This window comes from Lissotriton helveticus, chromosome 9 (assembly GCF_964261635.1).
Source record: "Lissotriton helveticus chromosome 9, aLisHel1.1, whole genome shotgun sequence".
In the NCBI taxonomy this organism is placed as follows: domain Eukaryota; kingdom Metazoa; phylum Chordata; class Amphibia; order Caudata; family Salamandridae; genus Lissotriton; species Lissotriton helveticus.
In genome coordinates this window covers 310,409,566-310,427,638 of record NC_136070.1, presented here as the reverse complement: position 1 = coordinate 310,427,638, position 18,073 = coordinate 310,409,566, and the positions used below count along the sequence as shown (strand labels likewise).

Genomic DNA, 18,073 nt, shown 5'->3' with positions numbered 1-18,073 from the left:
CTAGTAATCACCCTCTTTTCTCGGGGCAGGAGAACCCCATCCTGGACATTGTTATCCCTGACGAACACTGGCTCTCTTATTTTAGTGAGATCTATGGTTATGGGGGCCAGGGATATGGTGAAAACCGGAAGGTGTACATCCAGTCATCACATCCCTTAACATTTGCAGTAGAGGAGGTACAAGGGGCGATAAAAGAAATGTCCAAAAACAAAGCCCCGGGACCGGATGGGGTCCCAGCGGATTTGTTTAGTACCTATCCTAATTTCTGGGCAAAGATTCTCACTAATGTCTATAATGCTTTTAGTGAAAATGGGTTTCCGGCTTCCTGGGCCACCTCGATTATAATAACAGTGCTTAACAAGCATTTGCAATGCAATAGGTCTCGCATTTACGCGAGTTGGAAGCTATTGGCATTGTAAATGACAATGCGTTTTATGTATGTTTTTAAAACCAAAACATAAATAAAAGGCATTGTTATTTACAATGCCAGAAGCTCAAACTTGTGTAAATGCGAGACCTTTTGCATTGCAACTTACAAATGCTTGTTACTATCTGTTCTCAGGATATTGCACTGCTGCAATAAGTGTATTAACCACATCAGTGACTAAACGGATATTCTAAACTGAGGTTTGTAGATTTTGAACATAAGCACAGATCAGAGATCTCAGTTGATAGCGTTAAGAACCCAGATACGAAAACATACGTATTTTCTCACTGTTAAAACAGTTCAGTTTGAACTCCATTCACAGACTGAGACACGTTACATCCCATTCTTTTCTGCCATTTAAGCTCTAATGATTCTCCAGTTCAAGCTGAGAAGGGGGTGCCCAGGCGTAACAAGGACGGGACGGCTCACGTCACGCATGCGCATGAAAACCCACTCATCACTTGTAAGAATCAAAGGGATCGAAATGAATTGTTAACAGAGGATCAATAGAGAATTCGATTCTCCTTTGAATGTGAGGGTGAGTTTGTCTTGCCCCTTGTGTCTGTCCACATCTGCGAGGGTCACCCTCAAGGCTAATAACGAGTTATCTACGATATTCTTTAAGAAAAGAGAGTCCACTACAGCAAAATTTGTCCTGTTAACACAACCTTATTAATATGCTAATTTACATGCAGCAGTGTAGCCAATCCGTGTCCCGGTTTGTAGTTTCTTCCCTTAAAATGACCGCCCACAATAGGTTCTATTTAGTTACAACATAAAGAAAGGACTACATTTTATCCTCCGCAGATATCATGAAATGGCAACATTAATGTACAAAAAAAAACGTGGGTTGCAGGGGAGGAAGCTGCGTTCATGGAACATATTACGAAGATAAATGAACACTTGAAAGTTTAATGTAAACTGACACTGATTCAGAGTCATCTTTAACTATGAGTGTGCTATGCCGATCGCAAATAATTGCAATTACACAACTTTAAAACTGTTATACCTTCGAATATTAAATTGTCGCTAAACAGTTGTCCTAAAAGAGAGTCTTTGCTGCTTACTGTGGATATAAAATAGACTTGGTAAAAAAGTGCAGCATCATATCACCATATTAAATCCGGTGCTCTTAGTTTATAACAGGAATGCATTCTGGAGGTGGTACTTAAAATTTCCGATTGACCATAGTTTGTATTGTTAAATGAAAACCAATGGCTGGATATGTGAAAATGCCTGCTGCGTGTAATCTAACATTGCACATGGAAAAGATGGGGTGGAGGGAAATGCTGCGTTTGTGCTCAGAGGGTGGGGGGCGGGCTCAATGTGAATCGGGAGGGTAAAAGTAATATTTAATGAAAGCAAGCAACTTTGTAGCTCCCAGGTGGCATAGTAAAAATAAAAAAACAAGCTAGCAACAAAACAAAACAAGCAAACAAATCCCCCCAGCCCTCACTTACCTACCTCCGGCCACAGAAATGCTGGAACACGCTGGTACGCACACCGCAAGTCGGCCTGGAGCACGCCTCGGCGGAGACGCGGGAGGACAGGAGCGTGACGCGCGTGAACGTACACGTTGACGTTCCCGCGCGTTCACGGACCTGAGTCGGCTCGTGCACAGGTCTGGAGCTGCTCGCTCACTGCTCTGACTCCCTTGGCAGGGAGCAAGGCGGCTATAAGTCTCCTTGGCGGCAGGGCTTCGCCCTGCAACGCCAGCGAGACCTAAAAAGGGGGACAGGAGAGACCCCTCTTGCTATAAACCCATCTCTCTGATAGACTCTGCTGGTAAAATCTTGGGTAGTCATTTTACGTAAATTGAGAGATTGGCTGGATGACAGAGGGGTTCTTTCCAACCTTCAACATGGCTTCAGGGAGAAGAGAAGCACTGTAGATCAGTGTCTTAACTTGCACCTCTTGATAAACAAATACACATTGGTTAAAGAGGGGTACTTGTATATGGGGGTCATGGACCTCTTGTCCGCTTTTGACCTCGTCAACCGGGAAAAACTGGGGTCGATGTTGCTGGATCTAGGTTTCGATCCACCATTGGTAAATCTTTTAGCAGTCCTTCATCAGGGGCTTTTAGCTTCAGTCTGGGTCATACATGATGGCAGATGCACTACTCATTTTAGCTCAGTGCGAGGAGTTAGGCAGGGCTGTATTCTGGCCCCCCCTCCTTTTTACTCTTTATATTAATGAATTGGAGAAATCATTGACGGGGGCCTCTCTGGATGTACCGCGAGCAGGAGATACGGTAATCCCGGTACTTCTGTACGCGGACGACGCCGTTTTATTGTCCCGTACTGGCCTCGGCCTTCAGAGGTTGTTGGATTGCTTCGGGGATTTTATGGTTTCGCTAGATTTGAAGGTTAATAGTAAAAAATCACACGTCATGGTGGCTAGCAAACGCCATGGGAGTATTAAGCCTCGTCCCTTTTTCTGTAATGGAGCTGAGGTTACTAAGGTCCCTGTGTTTACTTATTTGTGGGTACTTTTTGATGAGAAGGGCACTTGGGGACCCCAACAGAACATAAAAAGTAATGATGTTGCAAGGTCCACCGCAGCATTGATGGGCTTTGCAAAGCTGTTAGGGGCAAGACCGATGAAGGCGCTTTTGAACGTCTCTAAAGCTAAGTGCCTCGCCATAGCTACCTATGGTGCTTTGGTCTGGGGTTACACATCACATGAAAAAATCCAAGTGGCTGAAAATAAATTCTTGAGATCGCTTTTGGCTGTACCCCAATCTACCCCTACTTACTCGCTGCATACGGAATTGGGTTTGGGCTACGTTACTGACCAGCTGAAAGTTGCCCCGCTGATATGCTGGTTAAAGACTTGGTTGAATCAAGAAATCTCTTTGAACCATCACATTTTACGTGATTGTCTTTCCCTGGATAGGGTTAGTAGGGTGCATTGATTAATGTATATCAAAGCTATGTTTACTAAACTTGGGCGCCCTGAGCTTTATACTTCACCGGACTCTATTATCAGGGAGGACATATGCTGGACTAAGAAAAATGTTCTTACTATGTTGACAATGGAGCGGGAGAAGTTAGAGTTACTGAAACATCTGTTAAAGCCAATTATGTTTTGCTAACCTCACCTTCCCTCAAACCATATTTAACAATTGTCACTAGACCTTTCCATCGCCAGCTTTTAATTAGATTTCGGTTCAACCTAATCCACTTCTCCCTTGGCGTTTCCCCAAATGGTGTGAACCTGAAAATAGCGATCCCTGTAGCTGTGACAACTTTTCTACACCAGATACAATGCATTTTATCATGTTCTGTGACTTCTATGCGCTGATTGGTAAAAAGTATTTATTGCCAATTCTTAGAGGGGCTGGCTTTACCCAAGTCAGGCCTGCTCACACATTTCTCCAGATGCCAAGCAGTACTCGTGTAATATACTCTGTTGCTAGCTTTCTGGTGGCTGCTGTACGAATCAATAGCAAAGAATGAACTGTATAGAAGTATCCTGGCTGATTCTAATCTGATGTTTTACTTGGGCTTTTTAATTGCTTTTAACCTATTGTATAATGTTTTTATCACAATTGATTGAAGGATTTTGTATATTAACATGAATGTTTTTATATTGTCTTTTATGATTTTAACTAATCAAATAAAGTGTTTTGACTGACTGACTGAACCAGGCCAGGAGGGCGGGACCATACACAGTGGACAACAGCAAGGTCACATAGTTAATAATAATAATAATAAAACCACTTTTAGAGCGCTTGGTTACACTAAAGACAGTGTGTCCCCGCGCTAAGAAATGCTACAGCTCCCTGAAGAGGCTGAGGACCGGGGTTAGTCTGGGTCCGGAGCTACAGAAACAGTTATTCCCTTGGAAAGAGGTAGGTTTTTAGTTTTGATCTGAATATTGTTTCTGAGGGCTCCATGCGCAGGTCAAGAGGGAGATTGTTCCAGTGCTTGCTCGCAAGAAAGAGGAAGGAGCTGCCTCCCATCCTGGTCCTGCGTACACGAGGGAGTTGAAACAGCATTGCTCCAGCAGATCTAAGGTCCCGGGTAGGGCGATGAATAGTCGGAAGGTTGCGCAAGTACCTTGGCCCTTTACCCTGGTCAATGCGGTGAGCGAAACAGAGAGCTTTAAACTTAATGCGGTCCTCGATGGGGAGCCAGTGAAGTTTTCATAATGCTGTTTTGCCGGATGCCCTGCACGGGAGATTAAGTACCAGGCGGGCGGCAGCATTTTGGACGCATTGTAATTGGTGTAGGCCTTTCCTGCTCAGTCCTAAGAGGAGAGCGTTGCCGTAGTCCAAATGTGGAGTCACTAGGGCATGAATAAGAGTTTTCCTAGCACTGATGGGAAGCAGATCAAGAACTTTACGGAGTGTCTTGAGTATTCCAAAACATTTACCCGTAATCTTGCTGATCTGTTGTTTGAAGGAAAGCTCCGCATCCAACCATATTCCTAGATTCTTAACAGAAAGCGCTGGGCGGCGAACCGCTCCGAGTTCTGATGGCCACCAGGCCTGCGACCAGGCAGAGGAGGACTTACCAACCATCAATAGTTCAGTTTTATCGCCATTGAGGCGGAGGCAGTTGTTATTCATCCAACCTGCTACCGATCGCATAGAGTTGGAAAAATTAATGGCATCCTCAGCCTGATTGTGGGTGAGTTTAATTATTAGTTGGGTATCGTCAGCATATGTGACGATATCCACAGCAAAAGCTTCCACCAAGTGGGCTAGGGGCTCCATGTATAGGTTAAATAGCGTGGGGCTCAGACTTGAGCCCTGTGGAACCCCGTGTCTCAGTTTGCGAAGAGACGATTTGTGAGGAGGGCAGTGCACCTGAAAACTCCTGTTTTCTAGAAAGGATCCTATCCACTCCAGGGCTGGTCCTACAACTCCCAGATCTGAGAGGCGAGACAGCAGCGTTGAGTGCAGCACGGTGTCAAATGCTGCACTAAGATCTAATAAGACCAACGCTGCTGTCTGCCCCCGGGCTATACGCTCGAGGTCCAGCGCCTTAGGGTATTGTTTTTAGCAGTTAAGAGGGCACTGTGGGACAAGGGCATTCAATACTCTCTGATGTTTCTGGCGCGACTAAAGATAACGATGGAAGTCATCATTCCATGAAAACCCAGAGGAGGTCTGGGACTGGTTGGAGATGTATAAAGCAGGAATTGGAGAAGCGGGTAATTGGTGTGCATATGGTTGGGATTAGACCACAACTGCGAAGACTGAGGCGCAACCGGCGTCGCCAACCAGCGGCCCATGAAATGAAATGAAATGAAATGAAAAGAATCTTATAACGCGCAACTCAGCCCGTAGGTATCAAGGCGCCTAACAGCAAATCCATAAAAACAAATAAACAGTAACTACGGGTACGCCCTTGCAAACAACCATGTTTTCAGTGCCTTCCGAAACAGCAAAACGGAAGACTGAGATTTAATTTCACAGGGAAGGGAATTCCATAGCTTAGGGGCAATTGAAGCGAAGGCCCTACCGCCCCATTTACTCCTACGGAAGCGAGGTACCACCAGCAAGCTCCTTGAAGAGGAGCGTAAATTTCTGCCCGGTACATAGGGTAGCAACAGTTTCTTGACACCCTCCGCACCCTTACCGGAGAGTGCACCGTAAGTCAGGCAGAGCGTTTTAAAGATGATCCTCGATTCAATAGGAAGCCAGTGTAAGGCCTTCCTGGCTGCCGTTGCTGACGCTAATCTAGGAGCGTCCAGAACAAATTTAGCTGCCTTATTTTGGGCAGTCTGAAGACGCTGTATCAGGCTCTTATTCATACCGGTGTACAAGGCATTACAATAATCAAGTCGCGAAGCGACAAGTGCTACCACCACTTGCTTCCGCGCCTGAGGAGACAGATAATGTTTTATTTTTCGAAGTATTTTAATGATACCCCAGCAGGTAGCAACAGTTCTGTTCACCTGCAAGGTCATGGAGAGGGCGGGGTCAATCAATACTCCCAGGTTCCGTGCCAATTCCGTAGGAGTAGGACAGGACCCCAGCGAAGGCGGCGACCATTCCGGTGACCAGATGTTATTGTTTGGGCCAAACACCAGGATCTCGGGTACTCACCATTCAACTTTAGTGAGTTATAAATCATCCACTGGGACACTGCTTCCATGCAGTTCCTAAAGTTGAATGGTGACGAATTACCCAGATGGGAGAGGGACACCAGGATTTGTGTGTCATCAGCATAGGAGACTACCTCCATCCCAAAAGATCTAACCAGCCTGGCAAGCAGGGTCACGTAGATGTTGAACAGGGTCGGACTTAATGCCGACCCCTGTGGGACCCCACATTGCACGGGCAGGGATGGAGATAGGAAATCTCCCAGCTTAACCCTCTGTTCCCTCTGGTCCAGAAAGGAGGCCAGCAGACTCAAAGCCACCCCTTCCACCCCTATCTCCCTCAGGCGAGATGTTAAAACCGAAGGAGATAGGGTGTCGAAGGCGGCTGTCAGGTCCAAAAGGACCAGGACGGTGGTATGTCCCTGGTCTACCTCCATGCGAATGTTGTTCAGTACGACCGTAAGGGCTGACTCAGTACTATGGTGCCTCCTGAAGCCGTGTTGAGATTGATCTAAAAGACCAGAGGAGTCAAGAAATGCCGCCAGATGTTGATTAAGATGAGTCTCCAGCATCTTCGCCGGAGCTGGAAGCAAAGACATGGGGCGAAAATTCTTAAGCACCTCGGGATCTAGTGTAGGCTTCTTAAGGAGGGGTTTGACCACCGCACTCTTCCATTGGGATGGAAAAATACCCTCTCTCATAGCCCTATTCATGATGTCCAACAATAAGGGCAGTAAGGAGTCTTTGCACTCCTTCAGGACTTTAAGGGGGCAAGGGTCCAGTGGGGACCCCGACCTTGTCTCATTTAAAAGCAGGTCAAGCTCCTGATAGGATAGAGGCGGAAACTCGGACAAATTCATAGAGGTGGTGGGGAAAGCCTCCTCCGAAGGCGAACAAGAGGGGACGGGCGGAGGAGGGGTAACGGACCTTTGTAATTCAAGGTTCGAATAGATGTCCGCAATCTTCGAATGGTAGAATCCTGCAATTTTATCCCAGAATTCCTGGGAGCTTACTATAGGGTCCGGCATCTGTAACGTGCAGAGCGAGTCCACTATTTTAAAAAGATCATTGGGGGAGGAAAGAGCCATTGTCAAGTTGGCAAAGTAATCTTGCTTCACTCTAATGACCTCCAGCTTGTACTCCTTCAGGAGTTTCTTGTGTTTATTCCTCTCCTTCAAGTTCCAACTCGCCCACCAGAGCCTTTCTTGCTTCCTGCACCCCTGCCTCATTAGCCTAAGAGGCTCCGAAAACCAGGGTGCAGAAGGTTTCTTTCTCGCAGAGTAGCAGGGCAAAGGGGGAGCCAGCACATCTACTGCTGCCCTAATGGCTTTGGAGAGATCAGAAGCGGCTAGATTAACATCCTCAAAAAGATCCGCTTTATGATTTTGCATCAGAGGGGCCAATGAGGCACTCATAATATTCCTGAGGTTCCTCCCAGATTTGATTTGGCTAGGGACACCAATCTTCGCATGCATAGGGGCGACCCGGAGCTCCAGGGGAACGGCAAGGTGATCGGACCAAACCAGAGGGATGGGATTGTCTATTTTGAGCCTATCATCATTAGAAAAAACAGCGGCCAGAATGTGACCCGCCTGATGAGTAGGGTGTTTGACCAGTTGCAAAGAGTCACATGCAGACAGTGAATCCAGAAGGGCCAAAGCATCTTTAGATTCAGGATTATCCAAGTGAAAATTTAGATCACCCAGAACTGTCAGATTGGCAGATCCGAAATAGGGCTCTAGAATGTTAAGAAGAGACTGACTAAAATCCGTCCTGGGCCCAGGTGGTCTGTACACTAGGATACCCACGAAAGGGGCGGCATAAGGAGATTTTATGAGAAAATAAAGGGCTTGAAAAGGATCGGAGGGCTTGGAGAGTTGAATGGTATGACAGGTATGGGAAGACCTATAAAGGATTCCAAGGCCTCCTCCTCTATGCCCCACTCTATCCAATCTAGCTAAAGAGTACCCATCCGGCACAGCCTCTATCAAGTCAGGTCCCGAAGACTCCGTGGCCCAGGTTTCGGTAAGGAACACCCAAGTGGGCTTTCTTGCTGTGACGAATTCACTAAAAGCGATATTATTTTTCACTAGAGATCTAGTGTTAATAAGAAAGCCTGTTTCCTTCAGGGGAGGAAGCGTAAGGGTGGTGACAGGAGAGGGGGGGCCTAACAGTACCTATTGACAGTAGCTTACCACAAGTGGTCCGGCAGTTACAATAAAAGGCATTTCGTAAGATGTCCGGAGAACATGAAAAATGGCATGGAAGCCATACAGGTCTCAAGCAGATGAGATCCTGGTAAGAGTACAAAGGACATGCCAAAGATTACATATCGAGTCCACCCGGGGCCCGGAGTCTCCCGCCCTTTAGCCCGTCCTTAGCGCGGACGGGCGCAGACGGGCTGGACTCTGGCGTGACTCCGGCGTCACTACGGCTCAAACGCTGCGCTCGAACGCTGCGCGTAAAAAGGGCAGCTTTATATGCAGGTCAGCGTGTCCTTATGACAGCTGGTCTGCTAACAAAAATGGTGCCGCCAGGCGTCCAAGTCTCCCCCCAAGATGGCGCAAAAATCGTGAGGTGAATCAGGGGACCCGCCAAAAGCGCGGTGCTGTGAACAATTATAGTGCAGGTTGAGGGACTGAGCAAAGGCTATTAAAAACAGGGTAGTATACAAATAAATTTTAAACAATATAGCAAAAGGAATTATTTTAAAAACGCTATTGCGTTAGCAAATAGTCCACCCTGCAGCGCGCTGTCTGCTGTCTGCCCAAGCGTACGCGGAGATACTAACAACAACGCCCGCCTAAAATGCCCACCTTATATGCAGGTCAGCGTGTCCTTATGACAGCTGGTCTGCTAACAAAAATGGCGCCGCCAGGCGTCCAAGTCTCCCCCCAAGTTGGCGCAAAAATCGTGAGGTGAATCAGGGGACCCGCCAAAAGCGCGGTACTGTGAACAATTATAGTGCAGGTTGAGGGACTGAGCAAAGGCTATTAAAAACAGGGTAGAATACAAATAAATTTTAAACAATGTAGCAAAAGGAATTATTTTAAAAACGCTATCACGTTAACAAATAGTCTGTCCTGCAGCGCGCTGTCTGCTGTCTGCCCAAGCGTACGCGGAGATGCTAACAACAACGCCCGCCTAAAATGCCCACCTTATATGCAGGTCAGCGTGTCCTTATGACAGCTGGTCTGCTAACAAAAATGGCGCCGCCAGGCGTCCAAGTCTCCCCCCAAGATGGCGCAAAAATCGTGAGGTGAATCAGGGGACCCGCCAAAAGCGCGGTGCTGTGAACAATTATAGTGCAGGTTGAGGGACTGAGCAAAGGCTATTAAAAACAGGATAGAATACAAATACATTTTAAACAATATAGCAAAAGGAATTATTTTAAAAACGCTATCGCGTTAGCAAATAGTCCGCCCTGCAGCGCGCTGTCTGCTGTCTGCCCAAGCGTACGCGGAGATACTAACAACCCAGAGGCCGATGACGACGCAAATGGAGAAGGAGCGCACTGCCGATTTGCAGGCTGTCATGGCTATTTCGCAAGATGGGAAGGGACAGCTCCTGGAAGGGACGGAATCGGAAGGAGGGTCCCTGGAAGAGGACGATGAACAATCAGATTTCGGAAGCCAGCAACTACCCCATGTGACAGCTGGGACAGTGGATGAGATTGTTGATGGGTGACGTAGAGATTGGCTGATCCTGTATAGAGTAATGGGCGGGGGTGCCAGGGAGGGGGTATTACCATGGACTTGATTGAACAGTAACTGACTATCCAGAGATGAGGGGTAGGAGAGGGCTGTGGACCATATGTAGAAGAACCTCATAATTGCACGACCCTGGCAGGGTTGGGTTCAGTGATAATGTTAAATGTTATGTTAAACTAGTTTGTATAGCGCATGGCTACCCCAGCAACAGGGCGTCCCAGCGCTTGAAGACATGCCAGATGACAGAGCATCCAAAGCCAGTGAGAGTGTCTTAGATTGAAGAAAACAGCCAGGTTTTGATTTGTTTTCGAAGGAGCATGTGGTTGGTGGTGGCCCGTGCTCTTAGGGGGAAAGAAATTCCAGAGTTTCGGGGCCAGATACATAAATGAGCGGCCTCCGGATTTTGATAGTACGAGCAAGGAAAAGGTCCGCCGAGCGGAGAGCACGCGTAATGGGGTTGAGCGCAGGATGGTGGACGACTAGGTGTCTGATTCTCTGAAGCCTAGGGCTTACCTCCCGTAAGTTTGTGTGGGTTGGCTCCTTAGGGGCTTAGTGGGTGTGTCTGAGCAATAGTTTGGATGGGTCATAATGTTGTAGCACCTGTTCTGGGGGGGGAGTTGAGTTGGGTTGGGGAGGGGGGTTTGGGAAGTTGATGATACCGGTGTGCTCTTAAACATGGGGCGGGTGCGAAGGAGGAAAGGTTTGGCCAATGGGTACATTGCATGATTTGAAATGTATTATCTGGAATGCGCGTGGGCTTCATTCGATGAAGAGGCGACACCAGGGGCATGCTTACCTGGTATGGCGAAGGGTGCATATAGCTTTCCTTCAAGAAACATATATTAACCTATCTGAGAAAGCGGCTCTAAAAAAGAGATAAAGGGCCACTTGTTATACACAACCTACTCTGCATTTGCCAGGGGTGCCTTGGTGTGAGTTAGAGCGGGGGTCCCCTTTCAGCCACTGCAGCACTTGGTTGACCCGGAGGGGAGATTTGTAGCGGTAATGGAACAGCTTAATGGAGAGCTTTTTGTAGTGTGTATACCCCCAATGTAGGCCAGCAGTCCTTTTTTAAGAGATTGTTGGGGAGCCCAAAGACATATTTAGCTACTGCAACAATACTGGGGGGAGATTTTAACAGATGTGGAGGATGATAGATCTCACCCCCGCTATCTGGAGCGCCAGTGCATAGGATCTCCATGGCAATAGACACCAGGCAAAACCAAATGGGGGTTAATTGACATGTGGCGTGCCCAGCATTCAGAAGAGAGATATTACTCTTATTACTCCGGCCTCCATGACTTGCATGTGCGGTTAGAAGCAATATTATGCGACCCTAGGGTTTACTCCAGGGTGACAGGTAGCGAGTACTGGCGAGAACCCTATCTGACCATAACCCGTTACTAGTGCGAATAAGGTGGTATCAGGGAGGCGGGGTCACACCGACCTGGCGGCTCAGACAGGAAGCATTGTAAGATCCAGTCTTTGAGGAGGAGCTGAGGACGGGTATTGAACAATACTTTGAGGAGAACAAGGGGACTGCGACATCACTTGCGACGAGTGGGATGCGTTTAAGGTTGTGACCAGGAGGATCTGTATTAGTGAGGTGGCAGGAGTACGGAGAATGATTTTGACTAACTTGGAGAAAGCAGAAGGCCGATTTTGGGACACAGAGATGGTCCGACCTGGGAACCCGGGGGCGCAAGCTGAGATCTCGGAAGCTAGAGAAGCAGTAGTGGTTCAAGTGGAGAGACGGTGCTCCTTTGACTATAAGAATTACAGAGTACGGATGCATGCGGAGGGGTACAAATCAAGCATGCTGCTGGCGTGATTGGCCAATCCACCCCCCCAGGGAATGCCAATATTGGGTGCTACTGGTCTAGTGGTGTGTGGCTATAGCAGGAAAAAGTGTGTTCAGAAAGTGTTCATACATAGAGGGAAGGAAAACCCAACAGCCCACCCAATGGCGGAGCATCATCATCTAGGATTTTTGAAAGCTGGTATCTACTAGGTATCTCACTGGATGTAAACGTGAGAGTAATCCTAGTGTTGATCCTCCCCCTCAACTTAGGCTTAAGCCTGGGGTACCGACGGACAGAGCGGGGCCTCATCACCTGAGCGAGCGCCAGGAGAGGTGAGGTCTTTCCCCAAGAATCTTTGGGAAGAGAATTATTTGCCAAGGACAAATTCACCTACACGTCGGAATTTGCCACATGGTAGGAACAATCCATGTATGTTTTATCATTTGCAGTAGTGTAAACAGCTAGGGCCTGAAGAAAGCCTCTGGTCTACCTCTTTGACCATTCATGGCTGAAACATGTTGACCTCTTCCACCATTTGATAGTTAATATTTTTTCAATACTTTCTGCACACTGTTTTTAGTTTTGGCATTATTATGACCCTATAATTAAATTTGGCTTTCGGCATTATAATAGCCAATTTTAGTTTCACACTCTCACTTATCCCAGCACTGCAATTATTTTTCAGCAACACCGCATCATTGTTTTTGGCTTTCCATCACTGGTGGATCAACACTAGGATTACTCTCACGTTTACATCCTCACACTACTAGACCAGTAGCACCCATGTATGGCTTGTAATAGATGGATGAGAGGATAGGTTGTAACTAGGTCTATAAATATTCATATCCTCTAATGACCCCCTGTTAAGTTTTGTATTGTATAATGCCAATATTGGACCTAGTAGCCCCGTCATGGGAGGTGGTGCACACGCAATCGGGGATAACGGGCTTGTTCCTGGCATATTATACTGGGCTTTACAGTAGCTAGCTGACTCAGGGCCCTGGTGATATAAGGGGATATTTGGAGGAGGTAGCTCTACCGAGCCTGAGCAAGGAACAGGGTGATCTGCTGGGCAGTGAGATTATGTTAGGGGAGATTAGGAGTGCGATTAAACATATGGCTCACAACAAAACGCCTGGGGTGGATGGCCTCCCTATAGAATTTTACTCCAAATATGCAGATTGCTTAGCCCCATGGTTGCAATTGATTTATCAGGAGGCGTACAAGGCAGGGAGGTTGCCTGAGACCACCAGGGAGGCTATTATAATCCCCCTTCTTAAACCTGGAAGGGAAGCTACAGCTATGAAGGCATATCGCCCGCTGTCAATGTTGATGACTGATTACAAAATCTTAAGCAAGATATTAGCGTCACGCCTACTCCCATATATGTCGCAAATGACACACCGAGACCAGTCCGGTTTTATACCTAAGCGTAATACGGCTGTTAATGTGAGACAGCTACTGCGGATTGTAGAGAACTGCCAAGACCTGGTACCATCTGCTTTGATTCTCTCGTGGACATAGAAAAAGCATTTGATAGCCTGGAATGGTCATTTCTCTTATGCGCAAGATGGGATTGGGGGAGAAGTTTGTGAAGTAGACCCAAATGCTGTAAACATCAGTGATGGCTCAGGTGCAGACGAGGAAATGGTGACAGCTTCCTGCACAGTGGGACGAGGAACGCGGCAGAGTTGCCCGCTTTCTCCGCTATTGTTCGCGCTGGCGATTGAGCCCCTGGCTGTGCAGGCTAGATCGCAGAAGCATTATACTGGGCTGCAGATGCGTGGAGACATGCATTATATATCGCTCTACGCAGACGATCCGCTGATGTTCCTGGCGGTACAAAAGGGGGTGGTGATGGACGGAGCATCTGAATCAATCAAACACTCACACCCAGTCAAAAGATCTGGGTCTAATCCATCACCGTTCTTTAGCCCACTCTGCCACTCCAGTTCAGACATGGCTATATGCAAATCAGTCTGACCCTGTGCCTCATGGGAACAGTCCAGCCCGAACTGCCAAGCCATGTCTTCCCTGGACCGGAAACAAGCTTCCGAGGACCGGTTTCTGGCATTCCAGCCGTCTTCAGCCCGGCTTGCTTGAATCCAGTGGCAAAGTGAGCAAGGGACTCACGTCTGAGCATACCCTGCCACACTTATGGCGTCCAAAAGTGGTACAAAAGGGGGTGGTGATGGACAGAGCATCTGAATCAATCAAACACTCACACCCAGTCAAAAGATCTGGGTTTAATCCATCACCGTTCTTTAGCCCACTCTGCCACCCCAGTTCAGACATGGCTATATGCAAATCAGTCTGACCCTGTGCCTCATGGGAACAGTCCAGCCCGAACTGCCAAGCCATGTCTTCCCTGGACCGGAAACAAGCTTCCGAGGACTGGTTTCTGGCATTCCAGCCGTCTTCAGCCCGGCTTGCTTGAATCCAGTGGCAAAGTGAGCAAGGGACTCACGTCTGAGCATACCCTGCCACACTTATGGCGGCCAAAAGTGGTACAAAAGGGGGTGGTGATGGACGGAGCATCTGGTAAAGACTTGATGGTAGCGACGGTGCTGCTGCGGGCGTTTGGTGCGACATCGGGGCTGTGTGTGAACTGGGGAAAGACTGGCCTGTTCCCGGTGCGTCGGGCAATGGTAATCCCCGGCAAATTACATGGAATAAGATAGGAGCACTGCTGCCTGCCGTATTTGGGGTCTAACATTCATCACGGGCAAGCAGATCTTCTGGAGGGTAATGCAAATAGAGCAGTACGGGGAATAAGGGGCAGCATGATGTTTTGGAGTACTCTGCCACTCTCAGTGGCAGGAAGGGTAGCGCTTCTGAAAATGGTGGCGTTGCCTAAACTGTTATATTATTTCAGGGCGCTGCTGATCTGTATTCCGGGCCTGGTATTTAGGAAGCTCAGAACTATGGTGAGAGGATTTTTGTGGGGGAGAAGCAGGAGGCGGGTGGCTCTGACCACGATGATGAGACCTAGAGCAGAAGGGGGATGGGCAGTACCAGACTTCGAATAGTACTATATGACAGCCAGCTACAGTGGCTCACGCAGGCGGTTGCTCGAGAGTTCAGGGCACCGGATGGTCCAGAGGATCGCTGGTTTCCATGGCATGTAATATCTTTTGTGGTTCTGGGCCAGCGGTTGCGGGTAGACTCGATGACCTATGAAGAGAAAGCGCTAAGGGCAAGCTGGAATAAAACTTGACGTAGAGTAGGCGGGACTCACCTGTATACACCGGAGATACCTCTTGGAATGTTTACGGCCCTTTGGCACAGAGGGGACTGGTCGGCATTGGCAGTGTGGGAAGAACTGGGGTTGCAGATGATCAGGGACTTATACGAGGAGGTTGCTCTCTTGCCCTACCAAACGCTGCAGGACAGATACGGATTGCCCAGAGGTGATTTTTTGCTGCATGCCGCTTTGGTGGCAGCGATTCAGGAACACTGGGGGAGGGCTGCTAGAACCACAGAGGTCCTCAGCATGCCAATATGTAGTAATGGCTGCAGGGACAATAAAGGCGGTAGCGTGCCTGTATCGGTGAATGGTGGGGAGGGGCATCACCCACTGACTCTGCTGCAAGAAAAATGGGAGGTGGATATGCGTAAAGATATATCTGAATTGACTTGGTGTACATTAGTGGAAAGGGTGTGGAAGGGTACGCGGAACGCTAGATTCCAACTTATCCATTTCTACATCATACATGGGCGAGCCTAACCAAAGGACAGATAAATAAATATTTTATTGTGGATTACACATGTTGCCCTAGATGTCGTTTGGAAGCTGTGGAATTCCAGCATATGACGTGGGGCTGCCCGCAGCTCGGCACATACTGGGAGGAGGTGGTTGAGATCCTCTGCGGTGTGACAGATAGGTAGATAGAACCCAATAAGGGTACATGCATACTGCACTGGTATCCACACACAGCCCGACCAAGGAAATGAGTAAATTCATTGATCTGGGTTTGCTGTTGGCTAAACGGGAGCAAACAAGAATGTGGAAGTCCACAGAGGGCCCTAGTGTAGAGCGCTGGAAAACGGAATTCATGAGCTGGGCGGCTAGTGAGAGTATGGTCAGGCTCCAACTGGCCCGAAGGGCGAATAATGAAAAGGTGATGGAAACTGCACAAGCATGGGAAGCTTTAGTGGAGCTTTTGATACTGCCGGAGCCGGACTTGGACTCTGACTCCTTGGGGGATCCTCAGGAACCTGCTGAGGCACACTGAATATAGCTAGGCTTTGGGTGGCTGTTGGGGGGCGGAGGCGGGTTCGGGCATGGTGGGAATTGAAAAGCAGCCCAAACGCATTAAAAAATTAAATTGGCGCTCCCTAACATGTTAAAGATGCTTGGACATTTTGGTTTAGAATATATAGTGCACATTGGTGAAAGGGGTTAGACAGGAGGGGGCGGAAGAGGCTTTAACTTACGGGAGTACCAAGTTGGGCTCCCGTCCTCTTAATGGGTGTATGGGATACAAGTTGCGTTGTTAGAGTTGAAACAATGAGGGAAGGTTGAGTTGCTTACTCTGATGTTGATATTTGTTTAAACACAAGTATAACTGTGGATAATGACTGTACGGACTGTATTCAGTAAACTGCCCTTATTGATGATGGGCCTTGTAAGGGGGGATGTTGTTTGGGTTGAAAACCAATAAAATGCCTTAAAAAACAGAAAAAATCAAAGGTATCAAACGTTTTAAAGTGCAGAGGACAAAGTGCTAGCAGGTCAATAACCAAAAAGCATAGTCCTGAGAAGATATAGTAATATGAAAATACATCCTTTTATTCAATATGGCAATTTCTACATGATATAAAAGGCTGTGGGGACGAGGTACTAACCTATATACATGGCCTTGTTTTGCTTCAGGAGATGTGTATCTCTAAAGTTTCCACCACAGTATGAAGGGTACAGGTATTATGACGTTTAGCACCTTGAGATCATTTTTATTTTTAGCAAATAGTGTATTTTTTGTCAACCTTTGCTTAGAGTATACACTGTTTTCAGTAGATTCTTTTTAATGCACAGTGGTGTATTTCTCATGAGAAAGTCACTATTTACAAGCAGTGTAGTATAGAATAAACTCTTTACATAAAGTAAACACTGTTTACAGTACCCCGTTCTCTACTGATATCAACTTCATTTCTCAATGTAGGTTTGGTAAGTGTAAGGGGTTTCCTACAAATAAAGGGTTTATGCAGGAGGGGATTTGTTTTGGAACTGACTTTCACTATTTTTAGGACATTTGCTTTCAATGAACAGTTATTTATAGATTGCACACCATACTCAATGATGGTTTACCATGTATCTGTGGTTGATTGTAAATGTGAACTATGCTACCTGTAAAGTGTATAGTATTTGGTTAATGTTGTATATAACGTTTGCCTTCCACACCTAAGTAGGTTGTATCTGTGATGGCACCAATGATGGATGATATTCTCAGGAGTTATTTTTAACTTACTGTCAGGCCTCTAATGCCATAGTAATTTATGGAGCAATAGGCGGGAAAACAAAGCTTGGATGATCTCATCAGTGATGTCATTTGAGATGTCTTCAGTTATGTCATAAATTATATCATAGAACTTGTTAAGTGTCATATCACATGTGAGGTCACAAGCAGTGCACAGCGGAAGCGCTGCTAGTGCGTTTCTGTGTTTTTTTAAAGTTCAAACTTTAGTGCTGTCATTTGCAAATTCACCCAACCATAACCTTACTTTAAGCTCTATTTTTTTCAGTGAATTTCGAGAGATTTTTTAAAAACAAAACAGATCTTTTTATCACACCTAACTATAATATTACTTTAACCTTTTGTTTCTTCAGTGAATTTCTAGGATTTTTTTAAAAAGAACATGTAATTATTTTTTGAGTTTATATATGGTAGAATGGCTAAAGATTATACCCCTGTGAGGACATTATTTTGAATGGGAACAGTTTTGTACTGTGACATAACAGGAAAGGTAACACAGTTTACAAAATGTTTCTAAACAATAATTTCTGAGTATTATACAGAGTAATACATCAATATTTCTGTTGAGATTATACATCTCCTCAGTTCTTGTAACTTTCACAT

At 46.8% G+C, this 18,073-nt stretch overlaps 1 non-coding gene across 1 annotated transcript; it reads right to left on the bottom strand.

The window, feature by feature from the left end:
* Positions 1–811: 811 nt before the first annotated feature.
* On the bottom strand, positions 812–907 carry LOC144783570 (small nucleolar RNA U13). The gene has a single exon (XR_013601522.1). It is a non-coding gene; the product is annotated as a small nucleolar RNA U13 (small nucleolar RNA).
* Between the last annotated feature and the right edge of the window lie 17,166 nt (positions 908–18,073).